Here is a 24,769-nt window from a genome sequence, read left to right as displayed (position 1 = left end):
CTTTAAATCTGATTTTTTTTTTTTTTTTTGCAGATCTTCTGCAAGCTTCACCAAAAAATGAAGTTGTACTGTAGCTCATTTTCTGTGATAACAGATTCACATGGGAGAAAAAGATGTGCAAATGTCTTGAGGAATATATCTCCAATACTTTACATTGTTCTACATTTTCTTCTGTGACTAGTATCCCTGCGGTTTTCAACGAACTATTAACAGTTGTGAATTTAAGACTAGACAGAAGTCATCAATGAACAGCAGAAAAATTATTAAATATCTCAAATGATATTTTTGAATTAATAGAGATGTATTGCATGATTCTTGAAGCACAGAAGTGAAAAGAGTTATGAACAAAAATAAGGAAAACTTAGGAAATTTAAAATATTGGAACACTTTGCCATTTACTAGTGGACTGAGGAAAGAACTCTCTTTGAAGTCTGTCCTGCAATATTGTATTTTTAGGTTTGCATCAGCCTTGCATTTCAAAATGCTTATTTCTTTCACACTGCCAACAAAGGCTATTTCATTTTGAGCTTCCTTACAATTTTCACTTTTAAATGTCAGAATGAACAGTTGAAAGACTGATGAACACAATAATTTATTAGTAGATACATGTCTTTCTGACTGACAAGAAATGTGGTTTTTTTATAGTTTATACTTGTACTATTATAGTTTGTACATGTTTTTTCCTATAATGCTTTCATATTTTTCTGCATATAATCAAATTTGATTAATTAAGAAACTAGCATGGATTAGACATCACAGAACTGTTAAATTTGACTCTACTGTGTAGTCACAAGAAATAAACTATATATGAAATAGTTTCTTATTTTTCCTTACTTCTGGTTGAGATGGAATGCATGGAATAAAATCTGACAACAGGAACAAGTGTAATAAATGATTACTTTCAAGACACATATCTATAAAACATATATCCACTTTCTAAAAGTAAATATTTTGGTTATTTTGGGGGTTTTGTTTGCTTTGTACAATTCCTAGTTTCTGTGAAAGAATTAGATGCTATCTGCAGTTCATACTACCATCTTTTGTTTATTTATTAACTGAAAAAGCATGTATAGGTTGACTAGATTTCCAAAAAGGTAATAAATGTCCCAAAGAGGAAGGAGAAACCTTGTGCTCCAGGTTTCTATGGCCAAACTACTTTACTGTGCCCTGGGATACCTTCATAATTTCCCAGATGTGTGATCTTGGTTCTGAATGCCTTTCCTTAGGGGAATTTGCAAGTTCAGTATTTGATATTAGAAACATTTGCAAAAAAAAACACAATGACTTTTTCATTTGCTGAGAAAAAGTTTGAGTATGTTCCAGTGGTAGATTATGGAGCTGGTACCTATGTGTAAACCTATTGCTGACCCGCAGGGCCTTCTCTGCTTGGCCAGCATCACTTAAGCTCTAATATTATCAGTTGCTATGAGATCCAGAGTAGTTTTGAAGAAAAAAATCCACACAGAGTCTGAGTCACCTGTCTTTACAAAAGTAACAGTCTGAGTAGCTAGTATGTAAAGCTATATAAGATAAGGCTTTGTTATAGCTGTGCAGAGAAGGGGTCAAATAAAACTAAAGGGAAAGAGACATGGAAGTTTAAGATGGAAATTAGTTTTGCTAATGAAGCTTGTCGTTTCAGCCTTCTCTTTAGTACAGAGAAAAAGTTTTGCTTTAACCGTGGTTTATTTCCAAACTGTGTGTGTGTATGTGTGTTATCCATACACTGGTTTAACAGCCTTTTGTACTGTAACATATTTAAACTAGCAAAGAAAAGCAAAATGCAATAACAAACCTTAAAAATGCCTAAAATAATGATGTCTAGCAGATGCTTCCACTCATTTACCCTTAATTATTAAGCTGCTTTAGCCTTAGAGCTACAGTAAAAGACTACAGAAAACTGAAATATAGTGTATAATGAAGAATTCAGAACCATGCTTCAAGCTAGTGTATTACCATTATGGACTGAAGAAAACGATCTTTAATGTGGAATTCAAACAGTGCAGCTCTTCCACCATATAATTCCATCATCAACTTCCCTGTGAAACTTCAATTAGGCTTTATTAGGTGACTGATGGTTAAACTCATCTTAACAGCTAAATTCTGCTTTGTCTTATATTCAGAATGGTCATGCTGAAATCAGAGTAAGTCAGTGAAGACCTGGATGCTAAAGAAGTATTTAGAATCCAGAACATGTTCTTTCTGTATCTTAAATATTCAATCTATATATTCATGCTGTATGACTTTTTCTTTTGCTGTGCCACGCTCTACTTCTGCAATAATAACTAGGAATCCTTTATGAGGATACAGTTAATGGGTATTCTTAACCGTAGTTGAAACCAAATATAGGTTCATGTAAAAATACGGCATTATAACACAGCTGGAGTGCATAGCACACTGTGATGGGAGTTGCAATGCAAAAGGGCTTATCCTTGTACACAATGCTAAATGGCAATTTTCTGATGGCTGTACCTCAGGAATAATTAGAGCTGTCAACATAAAATATAGCACGTAGCACCAGAGAAGTTCAGTTTCCACTAATGTTTAGTCAATTTTTGTTCCGACTTTTCAATTTCACAAAGAGGTCAAGGTACTGTGAGATTTATGCACTCGCTGAGATGTCCTCATCCATTAGTATGAATAAGCAACATTTCCATTAGTGGAAAAAATAGAAAAAGCTGAAATTTGACTGACTGAAGAGTTTACCTAATGAGAACAATCTGCATTTTTTGAGAAAGATTTTATGTAAAAATAAACAAAAGTATTATAGCATGAAATCAAATTAGGCACATATACATTAGATGTTTACAATTAATTAAAAGTTAATATAGACTTAATATAAAAGCTTTATGTTGACTGACAGATTCTCATGAAAGAAACTGTTAAAAAGCCTTCTATAATAATTAACCAGTTTTTGGGCACAAACTAATTTCTGTTTGAGACAATGGCAAAACTCAAGTTTTTTGCAGTGGAAGCAGACAAAGGGTAGGTTCTAAACAGAAAGGAAGGATCAGAAGATTTTGCTGGCTAAAGAAGGATTAAGTGACTGTGTGAAAAATCCAAATGCTAAACATAGGGCTAGCACAGTTAGATAGCTAGAACTCAGCTCCCTCAATGTGGGCAGAAAAACGAAGAAAACAAAAGATATAACAAATTTATTTGTAGCATAATTTAGATGAATCATAAGTTTAGCATTGTTTATCTGTCTTTCAGCCTGCGAACCTGACACATAGGCTCTGCCAGACTAGCAGCAGGAGCACCAAGCTGACTTCACAGCCAAATCAAACCAAGTATGTGATGGCAGGAACTGCAGGTGCAGGTGGTTACACCTCTGAGAACTGCTAGTATGGATTCCTCCTGATAGCAGTTCACAAATACAGGAGAATTAAGTACTTGCATTCTTGAAATACAAGGAACTTGAGCGTGCAGCTGTAAATCTGTGAATTAAATATGCCAGGGAATGTCTGTTGACATTGTGGCCAACTGGCATAAAGTGGCCCACATGCGTATTTTCAGATTCTCTGGCAGCCTGTAGGATAGCCACATCTACATTCATTGTGCAGAATAGTCTCCAGCCTCTGCTATAACTTCTCTCTGTGCCCAGGCTGAGTGGGAGAGAACTGGAAGAGATGAATGGAGACCATGAAAGAGACTGTTTCAACAGTATGAAAATATGTTGGTTTTCTTTTTTTTGAAAACAAAAATTATCACTTCCCTAGTAATGTCAATAGTGAACCAGTGAAAACCTGCAAAGACAACTGAAAAGTTTTCACTGTTTTTCATAGAGGCACAAAGTACAACATAGCTCTGTGTATAAGCCTTACCATAGTCAGATTTCTTACAGAGAACAATGTGTGAACTAGTATTTCTTGATACTACATGACCTTGTAGAAAATTTAACCATTAACGTGTTACAGTGTGGAAGAAAAATAATTTTACTTTCCTTATGTATTTATGAGCTTTATGACCACTATAAGCCTTCTTAATTTCCTCTGTAGTTCCTGAAATAAAATGCTGAGTAACTTCATCTCCAGAAAACAAGTGTGACCAACTATAAATTTAAAGTGACTTTTCTGTTCATTTTTCTAAGGAATTTCTCTATTTGTGTGCTTTAAGATTTTGAATTAAAGTACGATCAAATTCCTGAAAAGGGCCATTGAAGAAAAGGTATATAACACAGTAATAAATTTTATGATGTCTTAATAAACTCTGACTATTCTAGTGACTGATTTAAATATTTTTCAGGATTCTTGTTCCATTATTTCTGAATTGAACTAATTTTATTTTGCATATTTCAGTGAAAAACATGAAAAGCATTCTGTAGGTAAAATGACTTAAAGGAACACCAGTTCTGTTAAAATAATCCTACACCATCTTGAAATCAATATTCAACTTTTCTGTTTTTAAAATCAATATTCAACTTTTGGAAAACTGAGTCAAGGTCATGTCAGATTTTCATTACCTCCAGTTGAACAGTTTTACCTTGTCATGCCTCCTTTTCTCCCACTTGCAACGGAAAAATGTGGACTGAGCAATCCAATTTGCTTTCTGTAAGGTTGTTTTCAAGATTTTTTTCCTTTGTTGTTTCACTTGCAGTTCAATGACGTCTCATGTTTTGAACTGTGATACTTCTTCTGACAAATGCTGAATGCTTTTTCACTGTAAAAAATTTAGAGGTGTTTTCACCGAACAGAGTGTTCATCATAACTCTTTAAGGAAAAGGGCAAAAGATAACGGCCACAACTTATAAAAACTAGCCCCTAAATTCAGATTCTGGAAGTTTCACTGCAATTCTTAAAGATGTAGTCAGACAGATCATTAAGCAATTAAGTTACAACATTTTGAGAAGCACCACCTCAGAAAGGCAAGATAAATATGTATATTTGCATAATACTTCAATTTGCTCTGTTTGTTAAAACATACATGTTTATAGAGTCTGAGCTGAAGGATGTTCTCTTCCAGTTGATGAAATATGAATTACATTTGAAATAGAAATTCTTAAACCAAGAGCTTGCAAGTGACTTGATTTTTCAGCAGTGCTGAAAACCCAGCAGCTGTTCATGGGTCTACTTAAGGAGTCAAGTGCTGTGCCTGGTGAATAAGACTGATAGATTTGGGCATTTAAAAATACAGTCTTTAAAATGAGTAAGTTTTGTTCATAATTGCTACATACTGATACACAAGGATTTTTATTTTTTTTTTCTATCAGTCTAATGCAGGCTACTTCAAATTTGGAAGATAAATATTGACAATTTTGATTGCTTCTGTAGGAAAGACAATACTAATACTTTTGCATTCTCATCACTAGATTGGCTAAAAGCATCAATCCTATAGCTGAGCCACTCAATCTGACAGCAGGAATAATACTGAAGAGGCTCTTACCCTGTTATTTGCCAAGATAATCTGACATGTTCTGTAAAATACAGATTGGAAACACAAAAATCACATGACATATCTGATGTTTTTAATGTGTTCAAAATAGAAAAAAGAAATATCATTTTTTAGTGTCCTTGTAACAAATGAAAACAATCTCATATGATGAACTGCATTGTTCTTTTGTTTTGAATACTGTATTTGAAGTTTTAAGATTGTAGCAACCAAATGTTGTGATAAGGAATAATTACTTATCAGATTTTAAAATAATAAATTAAAAAATACATGTTAGAATACATGTTAGAATTAACCATTTACAGGCTTCAAAGAGGCACTTGAACATACTTTGTAATATCAAACAAAATAATTAATGGAAATTTAAGATGTAAATATGTTTAAAAATATAACCAAGTAATACTTTTCCTGAAGTTTGATTTATTATTCATGAGTATTATCTGTGAGAAGTGCCAGATTGACAGTTCCAGTGGTTTAATTCCCTTCCACTTGCCTACATCTAAAGTGAGAACATAGATATTGCAATTTTCTCCCAGCTCTAAACTGGAGGAGGGATTTAGGGCAAGAACAGAATGGGCTTTGGATGCTGATGGGTACTTAGATTTTTCTGTCTTTACAGAGAAATGACTCCACCAATACAAGAGTTACCAGAGTCAAGAGCAGCCATAAAGTCCTTTAGAATAACCAAAAATAATTGTAATGTTACTGTAGCTACTTATTACCTTGTATGCTAGTCACTTTATTTAAAAGGTTATATTGTGCTACTGTTACATTTCTTACCTGGGTTTCCACCATTTAAGGAGTATCTCCAAAATTCTGCCTTAGACAACACCTCTTTTGAGATTTACCATATTCCTTATAAAAATATTAAATGTTTTCATAAGGCTTCAGGGAAGCAGAACTGTCTAGATTTAATCTGGATTTACATGAAATAGTGCTATACCTGGTAAGCCACCATACTCAAATTGCAGTTAGATCACCTTATACTACACTTTTCTGCTTTATGTTCCTATGATCTGATACTTTCTTTAGAAAATACTTTAATTTTTTTGTGTGTGTGGCTATGAGAACAATTCATACAGATGCAGACAGAGAAGCAAAGGCACAGAGTTCTTGTTAGAAGCAAGAGCAGAGCCAGGCAGAGATGAGCCAGGCTCAGCTCACTTTTATTAACAGTTCTCAATTTATAGGTTTACAGATATAGGTCTGGATGTTTTTTTCAAGAAAATGTTATCCCAAACACACCACACTCATCTTGTGGCTGTTTTCAGTCACGTTCCCGTGCATATCTTGTGGGCCGCGCACCGACCCACTCATTCACACGCCCAGGCACAACTTTCACACATCATACGTATGGGGGTGGTTTTCCGACCCAAGATATCATTCTCACTGACCTGGGCTATCACTTCTTACACTCATTAAAAACATACTTCTGTATAATCTGTCTAAGGCCCTTTAGCTGGAACTAGACATCCTGCTGTTCCCACATTTGTGAGCTGCCACATAGTTTTACTATTGCTGTATTTTAAAATTAAGCCTGTCAAAATTGTTTTAACGATGGTGCACTCATTTTGAGAATGTCTACTTATTTTCCCTCTGACCATTATTGATACATACCATAGAGTTCCCTGATTAGTACATTAACATAATAAATCAAAGTCAGATAAACACGAAGAGAATATAAAATTGTGTGCATCTTTCTATTCTATTCTATTCTATTCTATTCTATTCTATTCTATTCTATTCTATTCTATTCTATTCTATTCTATTCTATTCTATTCTATTCTATTCTATTCTATTCTATTCTATCCTATCCTATCCTATCCTATCCTATCCTATCCTATCCTATCCTATCCTATCCTATCTTACTCATGTTCTTTGCCAATTGCTCAGCAGGAAACTGCTTCATGACTTGCTTCATGGCTGAGATTGCTCATTGAAATTACAGTATAAATAATAGTATAAAAGCAGTATTCAGTATCTACTAAAATGTGGTTTTCACTAGGTCTTCCTCAACTTCAGTATTGAAAATTTCGTTGATGTAAGGTACTGTCATTACCTGTAAACATTAACCTTTAATTACTGATTTGGGGACTGATATACAATGAAGACAGTAAGTTAAGCAAAGACTTATGGAAAACCCTTTTCCTCCTCTTTTGCCTGTCTCATCCATGCTCCAGACATGTTTCCTCTCCCTTCCTTGTCTCCATTCCACTTGCGTTTGCTGCACATTATACTAAGTCCCTTCAGAGGTGATGAACGGCACAGGAGGAAGAAATCAATGCACAGCAGTCCCTTCCTGCCATCCCTTATTCCTTACTCTTTTTCCTCCCTCTGCTCTTCTTGCTCATTTATGCTGCACTGGTGTGGGTCATACAAAGGCTACTGTTCCTTGCAGAGTGTACCTGCTCTGATGTCAGTCATCCATGAGCTGAAGTCCCCTCAGATACATACCTCCTTTCCTGTATTTCCTTTAATGTATCCTCACATGCATCCTCATGCCCCCCAGTGACATTCTTCGTGTCTCTTTTTTTTGTGTCCTTACATGTCCCCTACTCCTGTACCTCCTGACATATCCCTTTGTACCTTCAGCGGCTAGTACTGCTTCTTGAATATGTTTTTGCAGATGTGCCAGTGTTTTCTGGCTGGTTCCAGTTTTGGTGCATAATGGGTCAGTGTCATGCACTGCAGAGTCAGCTGGAACTGCCCATGATCAGCAGAGGGCAGTCTCTGACCCCCTCCCACCACCAGGTCATACCTTCAGCGCCCTACTACCAAAATTCTGCCAGTTCTGCCCAATACAGGCAATGATTCCTGCTGCCACATATTTTAATTTATTCTGCTGTAAGTCCTACAAAAAGATAACAGCTTGGATTTTTTCTTAGTTTAACTTCTGCTTCTATAGGCTTCCCGAGAACATGATCATTATATGTATCTGCATTTCCACTTGCAAGGAATGATCAGATCTTCTCCAAAGCTCTACAAATCTATACTAAACATCATTAAAGTGCAGCTTTATAATATCTACTCTTATGAGAAAAATCAAACCATTGTCATTATTCTAAAAAGTAAGAGGAAGATTCAGAAGGTAATTTACACAATACAAGTAGCCATCCTGAAACATAGCTGCATCCTTTTCATTCCAAAAGTCTTATTTCTATGGAGTTAACAAAAGAGGATGATTAAATTAAATCTCTTGGAAGTATAGTGCTTGACAGATAAAACTGTGATGCTATCCTACAAGTATAAACATATGTTTAATTATATTATCGTTTAAAATCACTTAATGTATAAGAAAGTGAATAGTAACAGTTGTGTAAGCACAGTTCAGTCTGCAAAATAATTTGTAACATCATTATTCAGCATCTTTCAGTGTGGGTGTAATTGAGTCAGATATGTCTAAATCTTACTCCAAAATTTCCCTTTAAAAATGCAATGAAATAATCGTTTTTAATTGCAATTGCAGTGGAACAGTTGCATAGGAATCTGCCCATATAAGAATAGAAAATATATTTCTTTACATCAGTTTCCTAGGAAAGTGGAGATGAAATATATTTTCTTCTTTATTTTTAATATATGCATACTGATACAGTACAGTGGTGATGAACAAAACATTTTTCTTTCTGTTGCTTGTCACAATAGCATCTCAGTCATGTGTTTCAGGTTTTGGATGATATTCTAATGCCAGTGAAGATAGCCTTGGACTCATAGCTGTCTGAATGCTACAGAAGGCATTTATTATGTATTGTTTTTCTACTTTTAACAATGTGCAACTAGTTGTTTTGAAGGGACATGTTTCACTTCAATTTATTATCCAGTTGAATTAAGCCTATTTAAATTTACTTTTAATATTTCTCATTGCAGTTCTTATTTATTTATTTATTTACTTATTTGACTCGAAGAAATAATTTTATTTCAGCTTCTGGCACACTTTTTTGTACTGGAAGACAAAAGCATATGCATAACATCACAATGAAAAAGATAAAATAATGTTTTCTTTTCCTGAATCAGACATGTCTCTGTGGCAGTTGCACATCCCCTTGAGGTCCAGAGCCTCAAGCCAATCCTCCCCTACCCCTGGGCAGGGTGACTTCACCTCCACCTGGCTGGGGGGGCAGGAGGGGTGGGACCCTCAGTCAACTGACAGGGTCCTCAACAAAGGAGGTGCCCAGAGAAGCTGAGAAGCTTCTGGACTATGTTGTAATGCCCACAGTCAAATCTGACCAGACTATAAACGGAGTCCCTGCCGAAGACCCTCTTTGAGTGGTGTTCTCGGAAGAGCGGGTCTGTGAACTGGAGCCCTCCCCTAAGACTGGGACTCCATCTAAGGAAAATTCCCAGGATTGAGAGTGCCTCGCCTCCTCCTGTGGTGAGTGGTTATTTACTGGATATGTTCTTGAATGAGCCCTTGCCTAGCCCAGGCAAGTGATTATTTCTTCTGGGTACCCTGGAGGGAGAGGCCTCCAGCTTTGTTTCTTGTGAGTTTATGTGTGCATGTTGTGGATCCTCATTATTCTTATGTTATCATGCCCAAATAATCTCCTCAACTGATATCTGAACCTGTATTTTATGTTTTCAGAGTATTAGATAATTGTATAAACCCTTTTTCTAGTCGGTTTATTGGCTACACTTTTCTGGCCAGAATAAAGTTTGTTTTGGAACTTGTCTGCCTAAAATTGCCTTTTGGAGTGGCTCCGTGACAGTCTTCAAAGAACAAATAAAGATATAAGCCACTGAAACACTCACACGATGTGCCTGAAGATATTACTGAACATTTTATACCAAAGTTATTTTGATATTTATATATTTTATATAAATAAAGAATTTACAGTTTAAATATAATTTTAAATTTTTATGAAGGGAAATGGTAAAGGATTTTAGTAAAATACCACTATTTTTAATCAATGCTACAGTAATGTAACTTTGCTTAAATGTAATTGCTGAATACCTGTGTACATAGAACAAATGTGTATCTGACTTCACCATATTTAAAACTAAAATACACTAAAGCTCCATTAGACACTTCAACTAATATTAATAGTAAGGATGTCTGTGTAGGAGATAGACTGTCTTGTAGAGTGTCAGAGTTCAGGCTGATATGAAACAGAAAGTAGTTTGTAAAGCTTTGTTTTAATACAGCTAGACCCTTCAAGACACTTACTGAGTAAAACAACATATCAAAATAAACTAAACAAAAACCCATAACCAACCAAACAAAACTACTAGAATTCTTATTCTGTGTCTGTCAGTTACAACAGCAATCAAGGATGTGATGAATCATGGACTGGAAGGTCACCTTCTAAATGAAATAAAAAACATTTCAGAGGAAAGATTAAACAACTGCTCTTGGGGTTCTACCAGCCCCTGGGTGCCAAAGAGTAACCGGTCAGTTGAGGACCACTAGGAATAGTTAAGACTATTTAGTTTGGAAACCATCAATGAAGGGGGAAGATATTTCCTTCCCAGTCTGTGACGGCTATCCTCCATGTACAGGCAGAGTCGTGTTCACCAATGACATTTACTTTGAATTTATGAGTGCAGGCTGTTTTACTGTGTATTCTCTGATTACTGCATCTCGCAACCACGTTACAATGATGGACATATCTGTTGTTGAGCTACCTGCAACAAGTTTTCAATCTAATCCAAAGACACTGTGAAGAAGACTTGTCTAAGCAAGCACAATAACTGCAGTTTTCAGCATGTCTGGACTGAATGTAAAGATTTACCCACCTTTCCATGACTTAGAGCATTCTCAAAGGAAAGAATAAATTTTTAGTAGAAGTCAGGTAAGGTTGGGCTTCAGAGGGTAACTCATCAAAATTAAGGTTCATTTGCATTTCCACATTCAGAGCAGTTCACTGGTTGTCCCCACTCTATGACTGAGAAGGTACTGATCACACCTCTGGTAGCAACACAACAGAACTAACTGTAACCACAATGTCGGCATGTCTGAAAGCAATGACACTGCAGAAAGTTTTCTGCACTTTACAGAAGGAGCTCTCAGTTTCATGATAATAATTGAGCTCTTGATTACACACATACAGAACTGATGTGCTGAATTAATTTTCATGCTAGGGTAGCATGGATCAATTAGCTGTTTTTACTGTTAAACTTGGAAGTTCTTTTGGAAAGTTGTAACAACTTAATATCTTTAGCTGCGCATTCCACTTTTATCCATTCTGCTAAGATGTGGTTCATTCTAATTCAGTACCTTTTTTGTTGTTGTTGTTGTTGTTGTTTTTATTTGTTTATTTGTTTTGATAACCATAGTAAGCTTAAAAAATCCAGCCTTTTGGAGCTTTCCTTTATGTTTGAACGGCTTTCAGAAGCAGATTGTTTTCTGCAAATATTTCAGATGTTTTATATTTGTTAAAGAGCACTTCTTTTTACCATGTAAAGATTTGCTTCAGTAACTCCCTCCCTCTGTTACAGCTTCTAGATATGTTTATTCAAAAACCTATATAAAAATATTACTTTTATTATTCTTCAAGAAAACCATAGTCTTTTCTTTAACACTATACATTTTTCCTCTGTCTCTTGCAGAAATGAACACTCAACTAATTGTAGACAATTAACACAATAAAAGATAAGCCGTAGAGGATTTTTATCAGTAAAGCTTTCCAAGCAGACATTCTGGCATTGTAATTAATTATGACACTGAGAGAAAAAGAAATGGCAACATAAATTCCCTCTTGCACTTGTCTAGGTGGTTGGTGAATTCCTTTCCAAAGTCTGTTTTCCTTACTTTCTGCCTTTGTTTTTTCTTTTCTTTTTGCTTTTCTTGAAAGGTTGAACCATAAGTTAATGTCGCGACCCGGGAATGTGTATGACTGGGTTGAAGTGCCTTCCTAGTGTAGTCATTACCACTTAAGACAATGTATCCTGTTGCCAATCGCTAACCTAAAGATATGTAAATCCTCTCAGTTTTAGGTCAGACTGCTCCTTTAACAATGATGAGAGGGAGCATGCATAATGGTAAAATGATTGTGTAATCAATATGCAAATGTTCAACCAATTGGCTCTTTAGGACTGCCTTGAGAGTGTGAATGTAGTGATAAGATTTTTGTGTATAATATCTGTGTATTTTGTTTTCTGTTATGCTGGCTTTATTCCAGCATCCAGACTTGTGCAACTCTATAATAAAAAATATCTCGTCTTTGTGTGTATGTTTGGCTGAATTGCACACAGGCAACAGAGCCACATTTTGGGACAACACTAGACACTATCTGTTGATTTTGGAATTGTATGAGACCCAGTTAATGGATTCAGTAACAGGCTAACCAGGTAAAATGCTCTAATTTGCCAGACTGCTACAGACTGGAACAGGTGGGTTTGGGAGAACAAAGAGTTCACAACATTCAAGGACATGACACAGCAATGTGACTGTACATTCAACTACCTTAGTTTCTTTCCCAGAAAGAAATAAGGAAATCTTTGGCATTTGAACAGAATAGTAATCCTCTGAGAAAACGAACAGTTGTTTTTCAAGTATCAACAGGGATTCAAACCAGAGTGAAGAAGGAAGCCACTCTCAGCCAAAAGCACTCTCTGCATTCAGTTATTAATAATTAGCCTGTGGCATCACAATCAATACGTTGAAAGTTGCCTGTAAATTCAGAAGAATGAGCAATTATGGCTGGCTATCTGCAAAAGGCTTCACTGATCTGACAGTATTTACTAGCTTAAGAGATAAAAAGAATTACCAATAATTAAACTAAAAAAGAAATGGGAACAACTCTCCTTTGCAGTAATCAGTACTTTTGTTGTGAAAATACTTTTTTCATTCCCTCTGATGCTTTTCTTTGCATCTTTTTTTGTCATCCTATGACTGTCTTCTTGTCTGATTGTGTTTCCATACCTTCTCTCTCACGAAACATATCGTGTCAGCTTTGTAATGCCATTTGCTTCCTGTTCTCACAACTAGATCCTTGTTTTCTCTTTTGTTCTCCTAGCTCTATCTTGCAGAACAAATGTCTTTGAGGGTTAAGTTAAAAATTTCCTTTCCTCTTATATGGATCCATCCTTAAGAAAATCTTCCAAGGTGCTTTAACACATTAATCAGTGATATCAATAACATCATTTTAATTAATATTTATTTAAGGACAGAAAATCTCAACTGAATGTGGATTTACCAATCTTTTTACTGTTACTATAGCAATGGTATTGCAACATCTGACTGTTTAGCCTTTGTAGGAAACAATTATTTTGCAAATATAATAGGCCCAGGGAGGATCTCTCAGCAAATCATATTTTAATAATGATTTTGAAAGACCGGGTGTTCTACCTAAAGGCAGGCACACCTAATAGTGCAAAAAGCCCCTGCTTATATCCCCTCAAAATCCCAGCTGCAATTTCCCTCCCTTGTTCCCCACTGGTTGGGTACTTCAGGGTTTACAGACTACCCCAACACATACGATATCCTTCCCCTTATCAAACTATTTAAGATATGGATTCCTGGTGCTTTGGCTACACTTTCCCTAAATTAGCTTGTAAATACAGATATCAGTATGTATACAGGTGTCAGTATATATTCCGGGAAGAGACTGTTTTTCACATTAAGAATTCATAGTCCAATGTCTCTCAGTCCTTCCTCCTAAATTATCTTGTAAATACAGATATCAGTATGTATACAGGTATCAGTACATATTCCGGGAAAAGACTGTGTTTTACACTAAGGATTCATAGTCTGATGTCTCTTCGTCCTTCCCCTCCTGCTGGGGTCAGGCGCCAGGTCCTCAGTTATGTAAAAACAATAGTTCTTCGTTGAATGCTCCTTACACCTCCTTACCACAACATATCTGAAAAGATTAGACTGAAGAAATTTAGTCTAAAATACTGACTTTTCTCCTTACATTGCTCTTCACAGCCTTTTTGATACTGCAAAATTAGATAATAAAATAAAGTATCAAGATCTATTTTTATTTCCCATGTAACAGGTAAGGGAAGCAAAATGAGTTTTGAATGAAAGAATCAATATTTGTTTTGTTTATTTGAGCATTTCCAATACAGTACAAGTGTTAAGAGAATGGGATTTAACCTTTAATTATTATCTGAGCATTCAGCTCATTATGTGCCTGAATTTGGCTCCATGTTGACTTACAGTATCTGAGTAGAAAGTTAAGTATGGGAATTAAGAATATCAATCAGTTTTTCATGTATTTGAATTTTTTAAATAGTGCCTAGAAAAGTGCAAAACTGCACATCATTTATTATGAGGACACATTTTCATTATGAAATGTTTTTTTCAGAGAACTTTCTTATGCTTGTCAACACTAATATATATTTCTTAATTCATTAACGACCAATTGAAAAAAATTACTGTACAATGTAGTGCCGAGGCTATTTGTACGACTGAAAAGCAAAGCCATGCAGTAAATAAAAATCTAATTTAGATTTTACTGAAATCTAATAACAAAATAGAAGCAATATTCTATTCTCTCAGCTGGAAAATAGTCTTCAGTTGTTTCTAATACTAAGAATATATTACCATGTTGGACACATTTGCACCCATATACTCTCTCACATGCACATTTTTAAAGTGTACTACTGAGCATTTTTTGAGATATAAGGGAAAGGCAACTCTTGCCTATTTCATTACTATATTTATTCATCAGTGTGGTTTCTATAGGGTGAAAGAAAGAAGCATCATACTTGTATTTCCATTGCATTTCCTATTTACTTTCTTAAGGAGTCCCTGGTGAAACTGTTTAAATGTAAAATGTTAAATTTAATCCTAAAGGACTAAAGTTTCTACTAATATTTGGACTTGTGTACTTATGTGTGTGCATTAGCATCTGCTTTCATAAGTGAAGAAATCCATGCCAATCTGTCAATCTGTATATACGACGAAAGAGAACTTGCTACTGTTGTGGTTTAAACTGGCAGGCAGCCAAACATCACATGCAGCCATTTGCTCACTTCCCCACAGGTGAATGTGGGAAAGAATCAGTAGGTTAGCAGTGATAAAAATTGTGGATTGAGAAAAAAACAGTTTAACAGGTAAATTAAAAACCATGCACACAAGCAAAGCAAAACAATGAATTAATTCACTACTTCCCATCAGCAGACAGATGTTCAGCCATCTCCAGGAAAGCAAGGCTCCATCATGTGTAATGGTTACTTTGGAAGACAAAAGCCATCACCCTGAATGTCCCCCCTTTCTTCTTCTTCCCCAAAAATATACAGCAAACGTGACATCATATGGTATGGAATATCCTTTTGACCAGTTTGGGTCAGCTGTCCTGGCTGTGCCCCCTTCCAGCTTCTTGTGCACCTGGCTCAGTGTGAGAAACTGAGAAGTCCTCAACTACTGCTTAGTGACAACTTAATCATTAGTGTATCATCAACATTATTCTCATTCTAAATCCAAAACACAGCACTATACAAGCTACTAAGAAGAAAATTAGCTCCATTCCAGATGAAACCAGTTCAGAAATGAACTCTGAAAATATTTCAATTTTAGGGCTCCCTGAATAGAGCTCAGAAGCCTGTCTTAAGCATCTTAATTCCTTATATAAAGAATGGAGGGAAAGAGACAGAAATAGTATCCAGGAGAGGTTTGTGTTTTTCTTACTGAAGCAGCCATTATGTAACAATGGAAATATTCCTTTTCACAACGATAAGAGTGAAAATTTCCCTTGCTCCCAGACAGTGCAATAAGTAGGAAGTTGTAGAAATCCCCTTTTAAAGTCAGTGTTTACTTAGAATCTTGCACAGATTTTTTTTTTTTTTTTTTTTTTTTTTACTTGTGTGTATGTATGTATTTAAAATAACAGCAAAGGGACACTGAGAAGAGGTCTAAGAGCAGAAAGAAGGCAAGTACTTGGGCATGTCCTGAGGCCATTACTAGTCACACATTACGAGGTTCTTCCTTTTTATTTCAATTAATATTTGTTCTTAGATTTAAATGGGAGAATGCTTCTATAAGTAGAAACATCCCTCAAAGCAGTTTTTTGGTTTTTTTGTTTTTTTTTTTTAATAGCATGATTCTATACTGTGGAAGCTCCAAGAAGCTTGCTTTTTGCATGATTTCCAACATTGCAGCAGCTTTGACAATGCTAGACTCAGTGTTTTCTCCAGAAATTTTAACTTTAGGACAAAGTTAATAGACAAATTTTCTGTTTGTCTAAAGAAAAACACTTAAAAATTGAAACTCTTGCAAGTGGGGGCATTTTTTAAAACAACAAAAATAGCAAGCTAGTCAAAGCATTCAAGTGTACTCCTGCCTGTAGTCCTTTTACTGGGAAGAGTATGCTTTATTTTTTTCCAGGAGCTAACGATGCTTAAAGTTCGGCCCAGCAAGGGCAAAATTGTATATAAAATTGTGTATAAATTGGATACTGTTCATAGATGCTTCACCTCCTTAGTATGTTTTACAGTACACATAGTTTACACAAACTATATAAATTGCTGGGAAATGCCAGTTCTGTCTAATAGGATGAACACTTCTACTGGTTTAACATTTAGCTTAGTAACATGAAGTTTTATTATCCTGTGAAGGAAAAAAAGCTCATGAGAGGTACCAGATGGGCAGATGTGACACTGGAACCTCAACCATATGGAGAAGGCTAAAGGATGAAAAACAAAATTAACATTCAGATAATCAGCACCTGTTTTCTCAATTATGTCAAGTTTTACCTTGTGCAGGGAGCATGCACCTTATTGTGTTCTCATAAACATTTGTATATCAAGTGTAGCGTAAACTCAACAGTTACACTGAGATGAGAGCACATGAGGTAGGCTTATGCCTCACACTCAATTCTGGTCTCATAAGAAGAAGAAAGAAGAAAACACACATGGAAATCATCAATTCATGAGTGTATTTGCAGATGATAGCTTTATCTGTATATACAGCCAGGAACATACACATAAGCCTCAGCTTAAAAAGAGCTCACACATGAAAGAAGGGGAGCCCCTGATGAAGCTTCTTAGCAAAGCTATTTGGGGTAGCCAGTTCTCTGATACTTCTTCCAACCTATTCAAAACATGGTTAACTGGAAAATTAGATTAGGTGGTTTAAGGTCTTGTCCAACAGAGTTTTGTTAAACCTCCAACTCCGATTATGAAATTTGCCTTGTATTCAGCAGGAATTTCCAACAGCTTGTGTCTGTTGCCTCTTGCACTTTCCCTGCAAACCTCAATGATGAACCTGGCAGCATCTTTTCCAAGAACACCCCTCTTTAGGTCATGGAAGACTGCAATTAGAACTGTCAGAAAATAGCAAGTGGAGGTAGGATCCAAGAGTGACACCCGGGAACACAGAGGCAGTTGCATCACAGGAAAGTTCCCAGTCCCACAGTATCTTAGCAAGGCAGGTGGAACACGTCTGGTGATGGTCACCAGGTTCACCAAGAATCCAGATAGTCAAACAAGTCCCTGGTGATAAATCAGGCCTGAAGTTAACCCAGGAAGTTGAGTTTACAAGTCAGGGTCAGGATAGGTCTAGAAACAGTAGCCAGGATCAGACACAATCCAGAAATTGCTAGGCGAGTCCATCGTGATGAGTCAAGTCTGAGGATAAAACCAGGAGTCAAATCTGTGAGTTACTGTCAGTGATTGAATCAAGGATGTACACAGCCAGGCATGGGCATATCTCTAAAGGTCCTGCTTGCCACGGAACAAAGTTTAGACCAGTTAAAGAAAACCGCAGCTTACCAGAGTTCGATGGCAAGGTTCACTCTATTACTGCATGGAGGAAGTATGTCAAGGAGAATTGGGTGAAAGTTGTTTGGAATTATTTATATGCAGACAGGAGCTGCAAAAGAGTAGAGGGAGGCCCTCTTGTTGAGTCACTAGGTTCAGAATGGACCCTTTGCTTTCTAAACTCCTTCTCAGAGAGGAGTCTAGGTGTGGCTGGATCCAAACTTAGGCCCAGACTTGTTCAAGGGTTCATGTCTAAGAGACATAAAGGGCAAAGGAAAACAGGTAAGGGATTATATATGTTTACAGCCAAAGGACTATATGATCACACCTGATTGTTTATATCTCTTGTCTAGGATTTCAAAGTTTCTTATCCTGCATTTCAACCTGCTTACCTGTAGGGGTCTGGTGCCTGGTCTCTCCAAAGTCTGGATCGTACGTCTCTCAGATCAAACTTTCAGGCATCAGAGTTCATAGAAATAAATAATTTAATGGAATAGTACAGCAGCAGGGTCAGCTTGAGTTGGGTACCTGCAAAGGCCACCTGTCATGCAAGGATTCAGTCTGATAGTAATATCTGAGTCTGGGGTCTTCTTGCTTCTCATAGCATTCTTTCACCGTCTTCTGACAGGCCCTTATTTTGTTTAGCTGCAGATGTTGTTGATAGTCTATAGCCACTTCATGCTGGCCATGAAGACATTATTTTGCTCAAGTAGATCCTGTTTTCCTCAGTAAGACACAATTTTGGTAAAAGTGAATGGAACTTTACAACATACCATTTAAGATTTCAGCAAATTTAGATGTTAATGTGAAACAGACAGTATACTAAAAATCACATGGCCTTATAATCAAAGTGGTTCATTCTATTTAGAATGTACTTATTTAAACAAAACTATTAATATAAAATTTAATTTGGGATCATCCAGTGATCTGTGAGTAGTAAAAGATCACTTTCGTACAGCCACGCTTGTCTAGCAGAGAGAGATTGAAGTAGGCTCACCCAGGCTGTCATATTTATGAACTGAACTGGTTGGCTCATAGTCAAATTGCCTGCAGTGGGAAAGGTCTGCATGAGACTCCTTGCACCCACAACTTATTGACGTTCACTGTTTCATTCTGCTCCTTTGTGCATTTCCTAAAAAGAGTTCTTGGCCCAGCTGCAGCTCAGGTCTTTCCCTCCTTTGGAGACTGTACTAAACTGCTGCTGCTTTGGTTAAGAGGGATCAAGTGCATTTACCACATAGAGGTCAAGTTTTCTGAAGACAGATTTTATTCCCTTTATTACTTTGAAACTGCGTAGTTATACTACCTTCTTCTAATACAGCAACAGAGAACTGGGAGACAGAGTATTATAAAACAACTGCAAGTGTGTCAGCATGAGCCAAAGAAACAAACACGAAGCACACCTGAATGAGATAAATATTTAAGTAACATTCACATTGACAAGAAACAAACTTAGGTGGAAAACCTGCATATATTCTCTTCTTCGCAAATTAGCTTAATTTAGGTAATTGTGATTTCCATAATTTGCTGCATTTCCAGGATGTAACAGCAATTTTTTTAAGGGTGCTGACAGCAAATGGTAAAATATATCATTATTATGCAAACATGAATCTATGTTTCCATATTAATAGCAAAATTTTTCAAATTAAGTGATCCTTTTTTCTACGACGGGTAATGAAGATCAGTGGCATTATGTCTTCAGTAATGATTTTTCTCTAATTAATTTTCTCAGCATATTTCTGGCTGATAACAAAGCTCCTAGAAACAGTGGGTTTATGTCACCAGACTGATATCACTGTGTATCCCACTAGACTTGCTTTGCAGTTCAGTGCAGTACTACTCTGTCCTTGATCATCTAATTACAGGAGACATTTTCCTATTTTCTGTATTCAGTAAATCAAGCATTTATTGAAAATAATTTTTCTCTTAATGATACCATAGTCTAAACAAAGGTGAATTCCCTCAGGCCATTAATTTAATGTTAATCAAATTGTAATTACTTTTCGTCTTTGCAATAACGTGCAACCATTTCATTAAACACAGGGCAGATTTGCCACCATAGTGAATCCATAAGATGGGAACTTCACTAAATGGCTTGTATCTCTTGTTTGTTTTGAACAATTCTTTTTAGAACAAAAGATATTTAAAATTCTGGTAAAGACCAGATATCTTTGGTGTTTATCACCATCTTTCTATTGACTATTTCTCACTTAATCTTGGTCCTGACACTTTGATTTTAGAAGAAGTGTAGTCTGAAAATCAGAGGATTTTTAAACCCTGCTCTTTGTGCAATATAGTGGATGAAACAATTGTTTAGGTGCAGGAGATACAGACACTATTATTACCTTTGTGGTCCTCTTCTCTGTTGTCTTCAATAAGCATCTTCATTAGCATATCTCCATTTTATTTTAATTTCTTGTAAGTGTTAGAATAAATCATAAACCCTCCCTTGGTTGTGGTGACTGTTTCCTGCTGCAGGGTTTTCTAATTGGTCCTATTACAAAATTACTAATATATTTATGAGTATTAAAACAACATTATTTGCAGTTAGGCACATAATTAAAAAATAATTTTGACACACACCACCATTCTAAGCTATTAGCTAACAGTTCTTTAAAATTTGTACTTCAGTTTGCTGAGAAAAGTAAAAAGCATGGCCTCCTTCCTGCAAACTGCAGGATCATGTTTTTTCTGTCACACTGTAAACCTTGCTGTTTCATCATTGGTCTTCAACTTTACATTACGATTGAAATATACTACATAAGTGAATGTTTATTATCTGTTTTCGTTGCTAAACCTGTACAGGATTTTACTCAGCACTCAAGGTTGTATTCCTATGATGACCCATAACCATTGGTCATCAAAGGTTTTCTATTCTTTTAGAACAGACATACCACTTAATCTTGTTTGGGATTAATCTGTTCAAAATTTTCTCACAGATCAGGTAATTATACGCCTACATTATCAGAAGATATGCACATTCTAATGCTATTTTTTATTAGAATGTGACACCTGAGGCAGCTGGAAGAGTTGTAGTCTGCATTACTACTTAAAATGGACAATGAAGGTTGAGAGCGACACAGCATGACTGGTGGCAGTGAACCCTGTTCTCCATGGTGCACATGCTTGACTCTGATATGAACTATTGACCCACATTTAAATGCTAATTCATGAATGACACCTAAATATTAAGATGTTAAGTTCCTCTGAGCAGATTTCTTTGAAATCCTTAAGGTTCAGATTTCAGACTTGACCTTTGGTTTTAAAACCAGCAGAGATACAAAGCAGTTCTGCTTGGGAATTTTCTGGGATTTAAGTATAGGTTAGTAGGTCAAGACTACTGAATACAGTCCACATTGATTTATTGTTAGTAAATGGCAGCACTTGCTGAAAGTTAACACTGTAAACAAATGTAAACATTGTGATTGGTGCTGTTTTCTCATTATTTTACTTCGATATCTCAATTGTTTTTCTCTGACTCTTTGGATAGCTAGGTAGATCACCAAATGTCACAGTTTACATTAGAATAGTTACTCATTCAGGATATAAAATGTCAACTCATAGATGCTTCATATTTGTATTTTGTTAAAATAAAAATTTAATAGTAAGTTTCCAAAATGCACTATTTATAATTCATACATAGCTCTCACTAAACAAGGAGCTATCAATATTGAAATGCATTGACAGGAAACAAACAGACAAAACTGAACAACTCTAAAGTACTGTAACTGATAAAATAGTTTTTCAAGATTTTACTGAAGACATTTGAATTTCTACAAATGCAATCCAGAACTTAAATTCTACTACCATTGGCTCCAATAGTACACAGAAGATAAACTGTTTCTGAGAAGCAGAGAGACACACAATAATTCCACGCTATGTCTTAAAATTAGGCAAAAGTTGGACTCACAGCATTTTGTGACAGGAATCAAAGGACAGTACTGTGTAATGCACATACTTGTTAACCCTGAAAAACCTTCACAGACCTCTCATTAGTGAAAAAAACTATAGTGATCATTCTGGTGAGGATGCTTGCAGTTCTGCTATTGAAGCACAGAAAAATATCTCCATGTATTCTTCTAGGATGTGGTTTGATTTTTTTGTAATAATAAATTGGATTCACATAGTCCCTCATGTTCATTGAAATGTCCTCATAGTATGCTGGTCAAACAGATTAATAAGTGTCTAATGAAGTCCAACAGAGGTGTGATTCTCTTAATATAGTGAAAAGCAGAATAGAATGTTTCATTTCCATTTTATTCATTAATGTGTTCTGAAAATTTGCATGCTCTTATATTCCTTTAGTGAATTTTTTCTTCTGCTATCTTATGCATTTTGACACATTGAATGAAGCAAAGAGTTAAAACCCAAGTGTCTGATCAGATAAGGAATTATAAATGTTTGTGACTTACAATTAACTTAGTGTATGTGAAAAGCTGCACATCAACAAAGAAAGCAAGAATTTTAAAAATGAGCAGTAAATGAAATACATAAATTATTTTAACAATAGGAGTAAGAGAATATATGTTTTAATCTTGATACAACTCATTTGCCTCATTTAAATGGATACAGAGAAGAATGCATTATATTTCATCCTGTTATGAGTTTTTTGTTATGAAGAGTATTTACAGACTTCCTCTAAAAAACATTTTACAATATTCCCTCGCATCTGTTAGTGTCTTTTCCACTATAGCTAAATCCACAGAATTACTAATTTAACAGATAAATATGAAGCCAAACTAGGAAAATATTGCTGGTAGTATTCTCAAAACATTTGTTTTATTGTCCTAAGGCCTCTGAGGTTATGCATCATAAGTGTTCTCTTCACTTTTAAATTTTCATTTACTTTCTTTCCACCTTTACTTTCTAGATTTGATAGTAGCCCTTAGTGACTCTCTGCATCAAATATCTCTTACATGCTTCCTCTCCTGCTTGTCTGGAAGACCTACCTCTGAGCAGTAAATTTCCTTTAAATAGCTTGCATTATTTCCCTGCCTCCCACTGTTCACTTCACATGTCATAGATTGCCAATCAGTGTTCCTCTGTTTGTTTGTTTGTTTTTTTCTCCCCTGTACTGTTATCAGCCTGGGTCATCTGGATTTTCAAGTGATACACCCTACTTTAGGTGCCCATAAAATGCTTCTGCTTTGATTTTTTTGTGCACTAAATTTTAGCAGGTATGATTGGTGCAACTTCACTTTCTGCATGCATGATTATAATTTTTCCCATTCATCAAAAGACAGAATGTTTCCAGAAGTAGTGTGCTGGCCAATTCTTCAAGCTGCTGAGCTCCATGAAAAATAGTGAGCAGTCCTCCCTCATCTTAGCATTATAGATATTGCCTAACAACACATCCTGAAAGATGAGACACTGAATAAAAGAAGATATTATGCTGTATATGCAATTTTAAACAGCTAGTACACTCCAAATGAAATAACACATTTCAGCCAAAAAGTCTTTTCACAGTTCTAATACAGCTTACATTAAGTTTCCTACTTCAATTCATCTTTGAATTGTACTGTATCCAAAATATCAATCAGACTATTCTTAAATCATTCAAGGACATCCTTTCAAGTGCAAGAGTCTCAGCAGTCTTCTCTTTTTATGGTTTTGCTGTAAAAGGGTATTGTAACGTTTTCCTATTTGTCTCATTCAAGCAGTTCTTTCCCTCACTATGCACAAAGAAGCAGTGAGAAAATGGCTGTAGCCATGTATGGTTGAGAAAAGCTGATACCAGCACTCTTGAGGCTGCTATGCTGCAAAGGATTTGAAAGTTTGTTTTGATAAAAGATAAAGGGCCCAAAGTTCAAGTTCTGTGATGAGAGGCACAAAAAAGGCTATCTTCTGATAAGCTTCACTTGTTAGCTTTGGACTGTGTGTACTCAGACTGTCAAAGTTGCCAGCCTGGATAAGCTGGATAAGAAAATAAGTGACACAAAGAAAATAAGGGCCACAAAGAATGAGATGAGAAATATATGAACACTTGTCAACAGTGAGAATCATGAGGGACTGAGCCAGCTTTGGTAAGCCTAACTGATTTGTATGAGTGGTATTTCACAGACATGAACCACACAAAATACAGTACTTACAGTCTCCCTAAACCAGTAATGTTTGCCTACAAAAAGGGAGAATAACCCTAAGGTTATGGAATGGGTTCACCTGCATATATTTTCTCCAAGGCACTCCTTGTTTTTTTTCTATAGGGCCCGTGAAGATCTGAGATTTGAATTTGATTCTGTGACTCATAGGATCACAGTAAAATTCAGCCTGGAAGATACTTCCAAAAGTAATTTGGTCTGCCCTCCTGCTCAAGGCAGGTTTAATTTCAGAGTTGGATCATTTCTTTCATCCTCTTCTCACACAATGTACTTCAGACCTCTTACCACTCTGGTGGCTCTTCACTGGACTTTCTCCAGAATGTCACACCTGTCTTGTACAGACTGACCCCAAACTAGATCTAATTCTCCAGAGACAGGTTTGCAAGCACTGTGTGGAGTGAAGCAATCACCTCATTTTTGACCTGCTGGTCACACTCCTTTTGATGAAACCCGGTATGCTGTTACTGTTTGTCCCCTCCAAGGTGCCGTGTAAGACCTGAAGATAACCTCTCTGACAGTCCTGGAATTCTCCTTTGCCAAATTTTCACCCATTTATGCTCTTCCTCACTCCAGAAATGAAATAATTACTCATTGAAACTTAACTCTCCTTCAAGCTTGCCATCAGGAAAGCTGGCACATGTAAG

The sequence above is a fragment of the Streptopelia decaocto genome (genome assembly GCF_964273445.1).
Source record: "Streptopelia decaocto genome assembly, chromosome: 2".
NCBI lineage: Eukaryota > Metazoa > Chordata > Aves > Columbiformes > Columbidae > Streptopelia > Streptopelia decaocto.
This window is presented reverse-complemented; position numbering follows the sequence as displayed.